Consider the following 13,086-nt stretch of genomic DNA (forward strand, 5'->3'; position numbering starts at 1 on the left):
AAAATTAAATAAATAAAAAATTTTTTAAGTACCAGTACTAACATGACCCTCGTCTCCATTGCCTCTTCTGTTCTCAGTGTAGTAGTCATGAGAGATGATGTCAGGTGATGTCCTGGAGCTGGTTCCGTTCATCTGTTCTCTTTTCGTCCTTTCAGTCAGAGCGATACCATCTGTTGTCTGATCAGCGGCTCCCTACATGCATTTAAAACTTTGGGAGACCCCAGATTATTAGGGAGGCAATAATAATTGCTAGAAACAAAACAACAGTCATGGTTTGGAGAGTACTCCTGAGCCAGGGTCCCCATGATCCAATCCAGGTAGAAAATTGGGGACGTCTTTAAACCAGTTGATTTGTTTATATATTTTGTGTAACTATGTCCCCCTTCCCCAGAAATGTTTATGCAGTGAGCTTGTTCCAGAGAAACAGAGGTGTTGGAATTCAGGGAGAAGTTTATGACAGCCAGAAAGGACAAGATCACCAGTATCAAAGCCAGTCCAAGAGTCAGTTTACCCTTCTCTGTAATGACCTGGGACGTGTGAACAATTATCGTTTCAGGCTAGAGCAAGGCAAAAAGTGGAGAGAGGAATCATGTAAGAATTCGAAAAAGGATGGTCAGGGAAGAAAGGAGGAATGGAAAGAAATGTTCTTAATCTGACTTCTTGGAAGAAAGCAGTCTACCTCAATGTTGCCTACTTGTCTCCATAGTCAATTGGATTTTGAGGTCTCCACACAGGGCGGGGTGTTAGGTGGGGTCTTCTTCAGTTGTGAAATACTGTGTATCCAAGTTTTGACACCCTGTAACTTGACAGTGATGATAGAGGTCAAGAACACTCCATAAGGTCCTCTCCAGGAATCTCATCTTTGCAAAAGCAACAAAGTAAAAAAATAACTGTCTGTAAATGACAAAGGACTGTCATATGCCCATGATTGAAGATCCGATGAGAGTTCAATACAATGGAATCAACAAAGAAATTTGGTTATTTCTGTGACACCCAATATTTTTAAGATAATAACTGGAATTATGGCTGATAACTTTATAGAACGCATATCAGATTTATAGAAAGTTTATAATTCCTGGAACACTTAGGATAATAATGTACTCCTACAAAGATAAGCTAAATATCACTTGGCAGTGTTTCCTTTGTAATTTAACATATCAAATAAGCCTAATTAGCTTAACATTTTTCTTTTTACAAGGACAGAGAATAAATATTCTAGGGGGTCCTTTGGAAAATCCCAGAGTTGGTTCCAGGTCAAAAAAAATTAATTTAGAATTTGATTTTGGGTAAGTTTGTTGAAAATATTCATTTAACCAAAGTAACATGTAAAGACTTTGAAGGCAAGCATAGAAAGTTACAGGGTTGTAAAAACCCCAAACCCTTAGTCTTTTAAGATTCAGAGTTTTTTATTTGCAGATTAACTGTCTTAAAAAATGACTAGGCTTTTGTGCACAACTTGGTAGGACGGATACTAAAATTAGAATGATACAGAGAAGATTAGCATGGCCCCTGTGCAAGGATGATATGCAAATTTGTGAAGCGTTCCATATTTTTCTTGTTGATGTTTGACAGAAAACAACAAAATTCTGTAAAGCAATTGTCCTTCAATTAAAAAATAAAGTGGCAAGCAGCCTGAAAAAAAAAAAAAAAAAGATTTATTAAAAAAAATATGACTAGGCTTTTGAGAAAAAATAAAACTGCTAACAATCTTGAAAACCTTGACATATCAAAAGTGTTTATTTTTTGGCATTACATATAATCTTAGAGTTCTTCTTTCTCTTCATCAAAAGCATAGTCTAAAATAATTGGCCTCTAGTGCCTATCATTCTTTAATAATTTTGCAGTGCTGTTGTTAAAAATTGTCAAATTTAAGTATGATAACTCTAGTGACTAAAATGTTATAGTCTAAGTACACATTATAAATAAAACAGCATTTGGCAATAAGTTAAAAATTTTTGTACAGTCGGCAAAAGGAAGGTGGATGGTATTAAGTTCCAATTACATTATAGAATAGGATAATGAATTTTTTTGTGATTTGATAAAGAAAAGTTACTTTTTATTTTGATAACTTCATTGAATTGTCAAGCAAATTGGAAAAATAAAAATCAAGTGAAAAAGCCCTCTTGTAGCTGATAAGACAGTGCTGGTTTGGTTCAATAAGCAATGGGCTCCATGTCTGATTTTATTTGAGCTAAATAAAATTTTTCATTGAAAAAAAAATATTGAGAGTTTCCTTAAGATAAAGACAACATGAAGGACAGTAAATTATTTTAGTAAAACACAAAATCTTTGCTTTCCAGGCAGATTATTTAAAAGGTACCTTTTCTCACCCATAAACACATACTACTTTCCTTTCATAAAGATGTTCCTTATATTATTTCCAGTAATTTTAATTATGTATATGTTTTAGGATTCTTAATTTCTATTGAAAACTAAGAAGTAAGCAATCTGTTACATTAGTATTTTGTGGACTGGTAAACTTATAAATACATTTCACAACTTCTGGAAGTTTATTCTTCTTCATAGTAAATTTTTCACTGTGGCACAAAACACACTTATTAACAGAACCAAATATCTTTATTTCCTCTATAAAGGAAGCCAAAGTGGATAAACCTATGATCAGAAGTTAATGTTTCAGTATTTTGTCATATTTGGAAATGATCTAGATATTCAGTGAATATCTATCATTTAACTTATCTCAGTATAACTTCAGGGTTTCAACTTGTCAAAAAGATTTTGGAAACTATTTTTGAGTAGATATAACGTTGTTTAGTCGCTAAGTTGTATCCAACTCTTTTGTGACCTTATGGACTATAGCCTTCCAGGCTACTCTGTCCATGGGACTTCCCAAGCAAGAATACTGGAGTGGGTTGCCACTTCCTTCTTCAGGGACTCTTCCATAGCCAGGGATCAAACCCATATCTCCTGCAATGGCTGGAAGATTCTTTACCATTGAACCACCAAAGATGCCAGACCTACCATAAAGCATAATTATTGTTGAAAATTTCATTTGTAGGGAATTCCCTGGCAGTCCAGCAGTTAGGACTCTTTCATTGCCCTGGCTGGGGTTCAATCCTTGGTTGGGAAACCAAATCCTGTAAGCGGAGCTGCACAGCCAAAAAAGAAAAAAAAGAGAAAAGTTCATTTGTAAACTTTCACTTACATCTATTTAATTTTCTTGTCTTTAACAATTATATTTGGATTATTCATGAAAATTTCGTGAAACATTAAACTGACCATCATCTTTGGTTATCTTTTTGGCTAACAAAATCTGTAACAGGTGACAGGTGCTTATTTGACTTTTAGTAATCCTATGTAGAATAAAAGTTGTATGTCTGAGTTGTATTTATTGCAAATAACTCTAAATACATGCCTGTTTTAAATAAACCAGCAAATTTAAACTAGCTTCCCCCCGTCAGGATTACTCTAGATCATGTGACCTTGAGAAATATTTGATTTAGTTTCTATATTTCTGAGAATATATTTGATTTATATAAATATTTAATTTCTTTAAGTCAACTAAACAGAAGTGAAGTGAAGTGAAAGTCACTCAGTTGTGGCCTACTTTTTGCAACCCCATGGACTGGGGCCTGTCCATGGAATTCCCCAGGCAAGAATACTGGAGAGGGTTGCCATACCCTCCTCCAGGGGAACTTCTGGACCCAGGGATCGAACCCAGGTCTCCTGCATTGTAGATTGTTTACCATCTGAGCCACAAGAGAAGCCTCAATTAAATAGAACTCTTTACAAACAAATGTTGGAAATACCATCAGAAGGTAGAAAAATTATCACACATCTGTAATACACATATAAATATATACATACAGAACAGAAGCAAACTTCTATTTAAAATTTTAGCCATGAAACAGGTGCAGATTCAAATTATGTTTCTAACAGATGAAATAAATTAAGCTGACCTGTTCAGATGCCTTAAATTTTTTAGTAGTTATTTATGAGAAAAACTCTCAAGACTTTTCATTTGTCTAGCTTCCAAATTGCCTTTCCCTTTTTTTCTCTTTCTGAGAAGAATTTCCTCCTTGAAGTTTGCATTTCAAGCAATCTGTTACACCAGTATTTTGTGGATTGGTAAATTTACAAATTTAATTACCTAGAGAAGAGCAGTTACAACATTTAAATCTCAAAGACAGGGAGAAAGAATGTAAGTTCCTCCAATGAATAGGGCAGGTTTGGAGATTGGTAAAAAGGATGGGTGAGGTTTTTTGTTCCTGTTCTAAATAAACGATGTGCATGCTAAGTTGCTTCAGTTGTATCTGACTCTTTGTGACCCACCAGGCTCCTCTGTCCATGGGATTCTCTAAGCAAGAATACTGGAGTGTGTTGCCAGGCCCTCCTCTAGGGGATCTTCCCAACCCAGGATTGAACTAATGTCTCATATGTCTCCTGCATTGCAGGCAAGTTCTTTACCACTAGTAGCATCTGAGAAGCAAAATAAAGGACAGTTGTCTTCAATTCCTCCAAGACTTGGGTTGCAACCAGAATGACATCGCAGGCTGACCCACCCACCCAACTACTTTATTTGTGTCTTTATATCGGGGATTAGATGTTCAAATAATCAAGAAATTCCTACGTTCTAAATTCAGAGCTGTTTTGGGAATTGTTTTCCCCCCACCGGATACATGGTTTCATTTTAACTTAGGGGAGAGGGCCTAAAAAGAAGTTCCTGACCAACTCTACATATGAGCTTCCAATCTGGCCAACTTCTAACCATACAGCTACTTAAAAAAAAAAAAAAAAAAATCTTTCAAATATCTTGTTAGGCTTCATTTGGGAAAAAGAGTAAGTATGCCTAGCAGTGTTGAACAACCCCATGGATGCAAGAGGCATGCCCAGAGAGAGTGCAAAAGATCCAGAGCCACTCCCAAAGGTAGCCAAAGACTTAGATAATCCCCTTGAGAGCTGGTGTTGACTGAAAAAATGCACAACCTAAAACCTGAGAATTATGGTTTATTCAGTGGACTTTTTGAGGACTTAAGTCTGAAAGATAGCCTCTCAGCTGTGAGGGGCTGCTTCAAAGAGGTAAGGGAGGAGCCAGGATATATAGGAGTTTTGTAACAAAAACCAGGTAGTCAGAACATCTGTTAATTAAAGAAAGCCATACATCTCAAGTTAATGAATTTAGTGCCTTTCTATACGTTGGAAGATGCAAGAGTGTGGGTTCATTGAAATCATTCCTCTGATTTGCACCTTAACTATGTAGGCCAGTATGCTACTTTTCTCCATCCTGACTCACATCAGGGTACACAGTTGGGGGTGGCTGCCTTGGCTGCTGGCTTGATGGCAGCTACATCCTTTGGAACCCAAGAAAAAGAGAAAGGGCTCCAAAATCACTGTGGATGGTGACTGCAGCCATGAAATTAAAAGACGCCTGCTCCTTGGAAGAAAAGCTATGACAAACCTAGACACCATATTCAAAAACAGAGACATCACTTTGCCAACAAAGGTCCATTTAGTTAGGGCTATGGTTTTTCCAGTAGTCATGTATGGATATGAGAGTTGGACTATAAAGAAAGCTGAATGCCAAAGAATTGATGCTTTTGAACTGTGGTGTTGGAGAAGGCTCTTGAGAGTCCCTTGGACTGCAAGGAGATCCAACCAGTCCATCCTAAAGGAAATCAGTCCAGAATGTTCACTGGAACGACTGATGCTGAAGGTGAAACTCCAATACTTTGGCCACCTGATGCGAAGAACTGACTCACTGGAAAAGACCCTGATGCTGGGAAAGATTGAAGGCTGGAGGAGAAGGGGAAGACAGAGGATGAGATGATTGGATGGCATCACCGACTCAATGGACATGAGTTTGAGCAAACTCTGGGAGATAGTGAAGGACAGGGAAGCCTGGTGTGCTGCAGTCCATGGGGTCACAAAGAGTCAGACACGACTTAGCGACTGAACAACAACATCCTTTGTTTATTCATATGGCAGGTGACATTTTTCAAGCACCTTGTCAACAGTCGGTAGGACCATATCTGACCCACATTTTTTGGTCCAGCCTAATTTTGGGGCCCCCAACCTGCAAATGTGAGTGACGACAACCTGCATGCCCCAGGCAGGCAGAAACCTGAACCGAGATCTAAGGACACAAAACTAAACAGACAAGAAAACAATAACTGTCCCTAAGAAAGAAAGGATTGATAACCAGTTGGTACCCCAAAACCAAATGCACAAGAGCACTGTGCCTTCCTTCCTCCACCAGGCCCTACAGAGATCCAGAGAAGCTGACACTGATCGTCACCTTTCTCAGGTTTCTGCCAGTTTTCCCAGCAGCCCATCTTCAGGCTCCAGAGCAAGTGAAGTTTAGAGAGTGCATTCCAGGTAACTACAAAAATCTGACATGGTTTTCCATTAATTTCAAATTTAGTTTCCTCATGGCATTTTAAGGAAATAACCAGTAGCCGTTTACCAGAAAACCCCTCAGAGTTCCATCAACCCTGGGAGGGGCCCAGATAGGGATCCTCCTTCAAGGTTAAATGTGGGAGCATTCGAGACAGTGTGGCAGGATTGGACAAACTTTCAAGGACATTCTCCCAGTGTCCCAATTGACTGCAAAAGAGACATCGAATTCTGGGCCAGTGCCTTGATGATAGACCTCTAAGAGGGTGCAATGGAGGATGCCCCCTGTTTTAGATTTCTGGCCTTGGAACTGTTGCAGTTATAAGGTCACCAACTTGGAAGACTGTTGTTTAGGGTCTTGTAGTCTGTTCAGAGCAGAAAGACAATTCAGACTGACAACTAGTAGACTATGAGTACCCAGGTAAAGGAGGCTAGAGGAGAGTAGTAGGGGTCATGTCAGTCTTACAATCTTAATGTTAATTTCTGCTTTATATTGATTCATTTATAAATAATGGAACTACTTCATATATACTATTAAATTTTCTTTGTTATATTTTTTCCATTATGATTTATCACAGAATATTGAAAGAGTTCCCTGTGCTATACAGGAGGATCTTGCTACTTATCCATTTTATATATAATAGTTTGCATCTGCCAACCCCAAATTCCTGTCCCATCCCTCTCCTACCCTACAGAACACAAATCTGTTCTGTTTGTGAGTCTGTTCTGTAGATAAGTTCATTTGTGTTGTATTTTAGATTCCACATATAAATGACATATATGGTATTTGTCTTTCTCCTTCTGAATTACTTCACATGCTATGATAATCTATAGTTGTATCCATGTTGCTGCAAATGGCATTATTTTATTTTTTTATGCCTGAATAGTATTCCATTATATATACGCATATATTCCATTGTATATATGTACTACATCTTTATCCATTCATCAGTCGATGGACATTATGTTGTTTCCATGTCTTGGCTATTGTGAACAGTCCACGTCTCTGCTATGAACACAAAGGTGCATGGATCTTTTTGAATTGTAGTTCTGTCTGAATATATGCCCAGGAGTGGGACTGCTAGTTCATATGGTAATTCTACTTTTAGTTTTCTTTTTTTTGACCACGCCACGCAGTGTCAGGACCTTAGTTCCCCAACCAGGGACCAAAGCTGTGCCTTCTGTAGTGGAAGCAGGGAGTCTTAATCACTGGAACCACCAGGGAAATCCCACATTTTCAGTTTTCTGAGGAATCTCCATACTGTTTTCCACAGTGGCTGCACCAACTTACATTCCTACCAGTGGGGTACGAGGAGAACGCTAGTACTTTCAATGATTTGTTAATCAGTCAACTAATTAACCAAGCTTGTATAGAGTGCTACTATATGTTAGGCACTGTGCAGGGTCTGGGAGTCAGTAGTGGATCTTTGAGCTTTGCATTTCACTGTCCTCTAGGGAAAGTGTTAGTTGCTCAGTCAAGTCTAACTCTTTGTGACCCCATGGTCTGTGCAGCCCACCAGGCTTCTCTGTCCATGGAATTCTCCAGGCAAGAATACTGGAGTGGGTTGCCATTCCCTTTTCTGGGGATCTTTCCAACCCAGGGATTAGAACCCCTGTCTCCTACATTGGCAGGCAGATTCTTTACTGAGCCACCAGGGAAGACTGTAGGGAAGACAGATGGTAAAGAGCAACCCATTAGAGTGCTGAGGAAGAACAGTAAGATGCTCTGGGAAAGTTTGCTCTTCTGGAATCTCATCTGCTGAAAATCTGAACCAGGAGGCTGAGTTCCCAGTGGACCTCGCTCCCAGGACAGCTGCCTGAATCACAGAGGGAATTAACTCTTCGTTTAGACTAACTTAAGCTCTCAATTTAATATAGCCAAATGGTATTCCCAAAGAGATTCTAGGTAGAGTTGCTAATCAAGGATCTGTCTGGTGGATTATTTAATAACGGGTCCCACTATGATGATTTCTGACTTCAAGATGGACTTTTTTTGGCCCAGATGAAGTCTGGGAAATTCCATTTTTGAGTGTCAAATCTATCCTTACAAGTAACTGGGATGGGGAAAGAGGAGGAAGAATCCCCAAAGAAAAATGCATGGACTTTGGAGTCTAGCAGTCCTGGCTGGGCTGGCTTTCCAGGCAGTGTAACCTCAAGAAAGGCATTTTTGCTTTCTTTTTGCCACAGTGCACAGGATCTCAGTTCCTGGATTAGGTATCAAACCCTGGGCCTGGCAGTGACTAGACTACCAGGAAATTCCCAAGCAAGGCACTACTATTCTGTGAGTCTCAGTTTCCTCATCTGTAAAGTGAGGACACAAGCATCTATCACATTGGTCATCATGAAGATTAAAGGCAATATGTGTTACAAAGACCCAACACATGGCAATCAAGAACAAATGCTTTCTTTGTTTTTTCCTGTTGGACTAAATGACATTCAAATCAACTAGGCTTTCTAAATAGGTTGGGTTTCTTGTTAGGGAGGATGGCTGGGAGGTTAGTTAAAATAGTTGGGATTCTTTTTTTTTTTAATTAGTAAACCAAAATTTATCTTTGGGTTTTTTGTTTCTTTTCTTGTTCTTTTTTGTTATATAGCTCTTTGGTCCTTTTTTTCAAAACAGGATATTAGACACTTCAGAGAAAAACCAACATTGGCTGTTTATAGGGATAAGAATTATATTTCATAGGCAAGTAGAAGAGACATTTAGAGAAGAGAAGCAGTGTGATATCACCAAGCCCTGGGAACTCAACATAATACATTCACTGGAAAAAAAAAAAAATACATTCACTGGGAATGTCCATCTTATACATAATTAAACTATAGCTGTTAAGTTTACATTGCAAATGGGAAAAATAACTAGTTTGACTCCTCAATATTTCTTTAAAGTAAATTATCACTTTTTTCATAAGGTATCAGCTATAAGGAAGCTTATAGAAGTTTTGATTTTTTTGAAAAGAAGTTAATGATCTGGAAGTTTCAGCTCCCTTGAGTTAAAGACTGATTTCACTCACAGGTCAAAGTACACACCATGGTCTGCAGCAGAGGTAGTCTGCAGGAACTCATCTGTGTGAAATGGTTGGAATTCTTGTTTCAGAGTTTTAAACCCTATTTTATTCTAATTATAAAAGTAATACTGAATTTCAGCCAATATGGTAGACTGAGTTGGTAACAAACTTTTTTTTTCTCCTGGTGTACACCCCTAGAAATCTTTGGAAATGTTGGCTACTGAAAAACCATTTCCAACTCCAACTTGTCCTTTCGTCACCACTGGAAGAGCTCACTTCCCAATGTAGAGAGTGGAGCATGCTCAGAGTCACTTTTGCAGCCTCTCTTGAAGATACAGGCAAGTTACTGAGTCCTGGCCAATGGGATCTGAGGGCACGTTTGCCAAGGGACTCTGGGGAAGAGTCTCCTGCCTAGTAGAAAGAGTTGCATAAAAGGAAAAGCCTTCTTCCTCTACTCTGGGCATGGCAATGTCTGCTGCAGCCATCTTGGGACCATAATAAAGAATATTACAAACATGGATTGTGGAGAGGAAAGATGGAAAGTTCTCAGATCCTCACTGTCATTGTTGAGTTACAAAGTTAACCTGAGAACCCTTAATTTTTGCTACAACTGTTTACCATTGAGTATTATGTCAGCTATGAATTTGTCACATATGGCTTTTACTATGTTGAGGTATGTTTTTTCTATACCAAATCTGTTGAGAGATTTCATCATGCAAGGATGTTGAATTCTGTCAAATGTTTTTTCAGTATCTATTGAGATGATTATACGGTTTTGATCTTTCTTTACATTAATATGGTATAATATATTTATTGGTTTGCATATATTGAGCCATCTTTGCCATCTCCCAAGATAAATACCACTTCATCATGATGTATGAGCCTTTTAATGAACTTTTGAATTCAGTTTGCTAGTATTTATTTTGTTGAGGATATATGCATCCATATTCATCAGGATATTGGTCTGCCATTTTCTTTTCTTGTAATGTCCTTATTTAGCTTTGGTATAAGAGTAGTGTTGTCCTCATAAAATGAGTTTTGGAGTGTTCTGCTCTTTCAATTTTTTGGAAGAGTTTGAGGAGGATGGGCATGAGTTCTTCTTTAAATGTTTGGTAGAATTAACCCATAAAAGCAACTGGTCCTGGCATTTTCTTTGTTGGAACATTTTTGATTACTTATTCAATCTCCTTATTCACTGTTAGTCTGTTCAGGTCTTCTGTTTCTTCATTATTCAGTCTTGGCAGATTGTATGTTTCTAGGAATTTATCTATTTTTTCCAGACTGTCCAACTTGTGGACATACAATGGTTCATAGTAGTCTCTTATGAGCCTTTACATTTCTGCAGTATTAGTTGTAGTATCTGCTCTTTCACTTCTAATTTTATTTATTTGAGTCCTCTCTTTTTCTCTTAGTAAGTCTAGCTAAGGTTTGTCAATTTTTTTTTTTTTAGAAACAACTCAGTGTCATTGATTTCTTTTTTTCTATTGTTTTTGGAGCCTCTATTTTATTTCTACTTTGATCTTTGTCATCTCCTTCCTTCTGCTAATTTTGGGCTAGTTTGTTCTTGTTTTTCTAGTTATTTGAGGTGCAAAGTTAGGTTGTTTAGAGATCTTTTGTTACTTTTAATGTAGTCATTTATCACTGTAACTTCCTTCTTAGGACTGCTTTTGCTGAATCTAATAATTTTGGTATGTTGGATTTCCGTTTTCATTTGTTCCAATATTAAAACAAAAAATTTCCCTTTTGATTTCATCTTTGATCCAATGCTCATTAAAATCCCAACAAATCTATTAAAAAACTACTGCTACTGCTACTGCTAAGTCGCTTCAGTCGTGTCCGACTCTGTGTGACCCCATAGACGGCAGCCCACCAGCCTCCCCCATCCCTGGGATTCTCCAGGCAAGAATACTGGAGTGGGTTGCCATTTCCTTCTCCAATGCATGAAAGTGAAAAGTGAAAGTGAAGTCGCTCAGTCGTGTCCAACTCTTAGGGACCGCATGGACTGCAGCCCGCCAGGCTCCTCCATCCATGGGATTTTCCAGGCAAGAGTACTGGAGTGGGTTGCCATTGCCTTCTCCAAAAAAAAACTACTAGACTTGATAAATAACCTAGCAAGGCAACTCAATAGATGGTCAATATAAAAATATAAGTTGTACATATATATATATAGTATATGTATACATATATATACATATATATATATAGTAGTAATGAGCGATCAGAAATTGAAATGTAGTAAACAGTACCATTTACAAGAGCACCAAACTCCCTCTATGAAATAGGTATAAATTTAACAAAAGCTGTGTAAGATTTGTATGCTGAAAACTATAAAATATTGATGAAAGAAAGAAAACAGAAAAATGCCAAAATATACCTTGTTCATGGATTAAAAGACTTAATATTATTAAGATGTCAGTTATCCCTAAATAGATCTATAAATTCAACCCAGTTCATTTAAAAGTTCCAGCAGGGATTCTGGTAGACATCAACAATCCGATGAGAAGAATTATGTTGAAAAGTAAGAGAACTAGAAAAGTCAAAATAATTTTCAAAAGAAGAACAAAGTTATAAGACATGTGCCACCTAATTTCAAGCCTTAATATGAAGCTACAGTAGTCAAGGTAATCTAGTATTGTTGAAAGGACAGACACAAATTAATGGAACAGAAGAGTCCAGAAAAAGATAAAAACATACATGACCAATTCATTTTTAAAGTATCTTTATTGAGATAATTCATATACCACAAAATTTACCCATATATAATTTAATGACATTAGCATATTCACAGAGTTGTGCAAACTACCAAAATCCAAGTTTAGAATATTTTCATCTCCTCAAAATGAAAACTTTGAAAAGTTTCAAAAGGAAACTTCATACCCATTAACAGTCACTCCTCATTCTCCCATTTCTCCAGCCTTAGGCAATCACTAATCTACTTTTCTCCATAGATTTGCCTATTCTGGACATTTCATATAAATGGAGCCACACAATATGTGATCTTTTGTGACTCTTTTTTTTTTTTTTCCACTTAGCTACCATTGGTCCATTTGGTTGTAGCACATATTATTATTTCATTCTTTTTATGGCTGAATACTATTCCATTGTATGGCTATACCACATTTTATGTATCCAGTCATTGGTTGATAGATATTTGGGTTGTTTCCACTTTCTGGCTATTGTGCCAAAAATATGAATAGTGCCACTATAAACATTTGTGCACAAGTTTTTGTGTGTGCATATGTTTTCATTTCTCTTAGGAAGGACTTGAGCTTGGAACACACAAAGAACACTCACTTGCCCCCAAATTAAGATAAACTATGTATTTAGGGTATACAAAGCTCCAGATAGGTTAGAAGCAGTGTGGGAATATGTTTCTATGGCATTTGCTAGTCTTCGAGAATTTTCCAGGAGCAATCACTTCTGCTTCTTATATCCTTCCTGTGTCAAGATCTAAGGCTGTAACCTAGTCACTGTTCTCCTATGTGAGGAATGGAATTGCTGGGTCATACGGTACTACAATGTTTAACATTTTGAGAAACTTCCAAATTGTTTTCCATTTTGTATTCTTACTACCCATGTATGAGGATTCTAATTTCTCCATCCTCATCAACACTTATTATCTCTCTTTTTAATTTTAGCCACCCTAGTGGTTGTGAAGAGGTATCTCAATGTGATTCAACTGATTTCTGACAAAGGTGCAAAGGCTATTCAAAGGAGAAAAGATAGTCTT

At 37.5% G+C, this 13,086-nt stretch overlaps 1 non-coding gene across 1 annotated transcript; it reads left to right on the forward strand.

The window, feature by feature from the left end:
- The first annotated feature begins 1,447 nt into the window (after positions 1-1,447).
- On the forward strand, positions 1,448-1,554 carry LOC145522076 (U6 spliceosomal RNA). Its single transcript, XR_014065894.1, has one exon. It is a non-coding gene; the product is annotated as a U6 spliceosomal RNA (small nuclear RNA).
- Positions 1,555-13,086: the final 11,532 nt, after the last annotated feature.

The sequence above is a fragment of the Giraffa tippelskirchi genome, chromosome 9 (genome assembly GCF_054371585.1).
Source record: "Giraffa tippelskirchi isolate mGirTip1 chromosome 9, T2T-mGirTip1v1.2.pri, whole genome shotgun sequence".
Taxonomy (NCBI): Eukaryota; Metazoa; Chordata; class Mammalia; order Artiodactyla; family Giraffidae; genus Giraffa; species Giraffa tippelskirchi.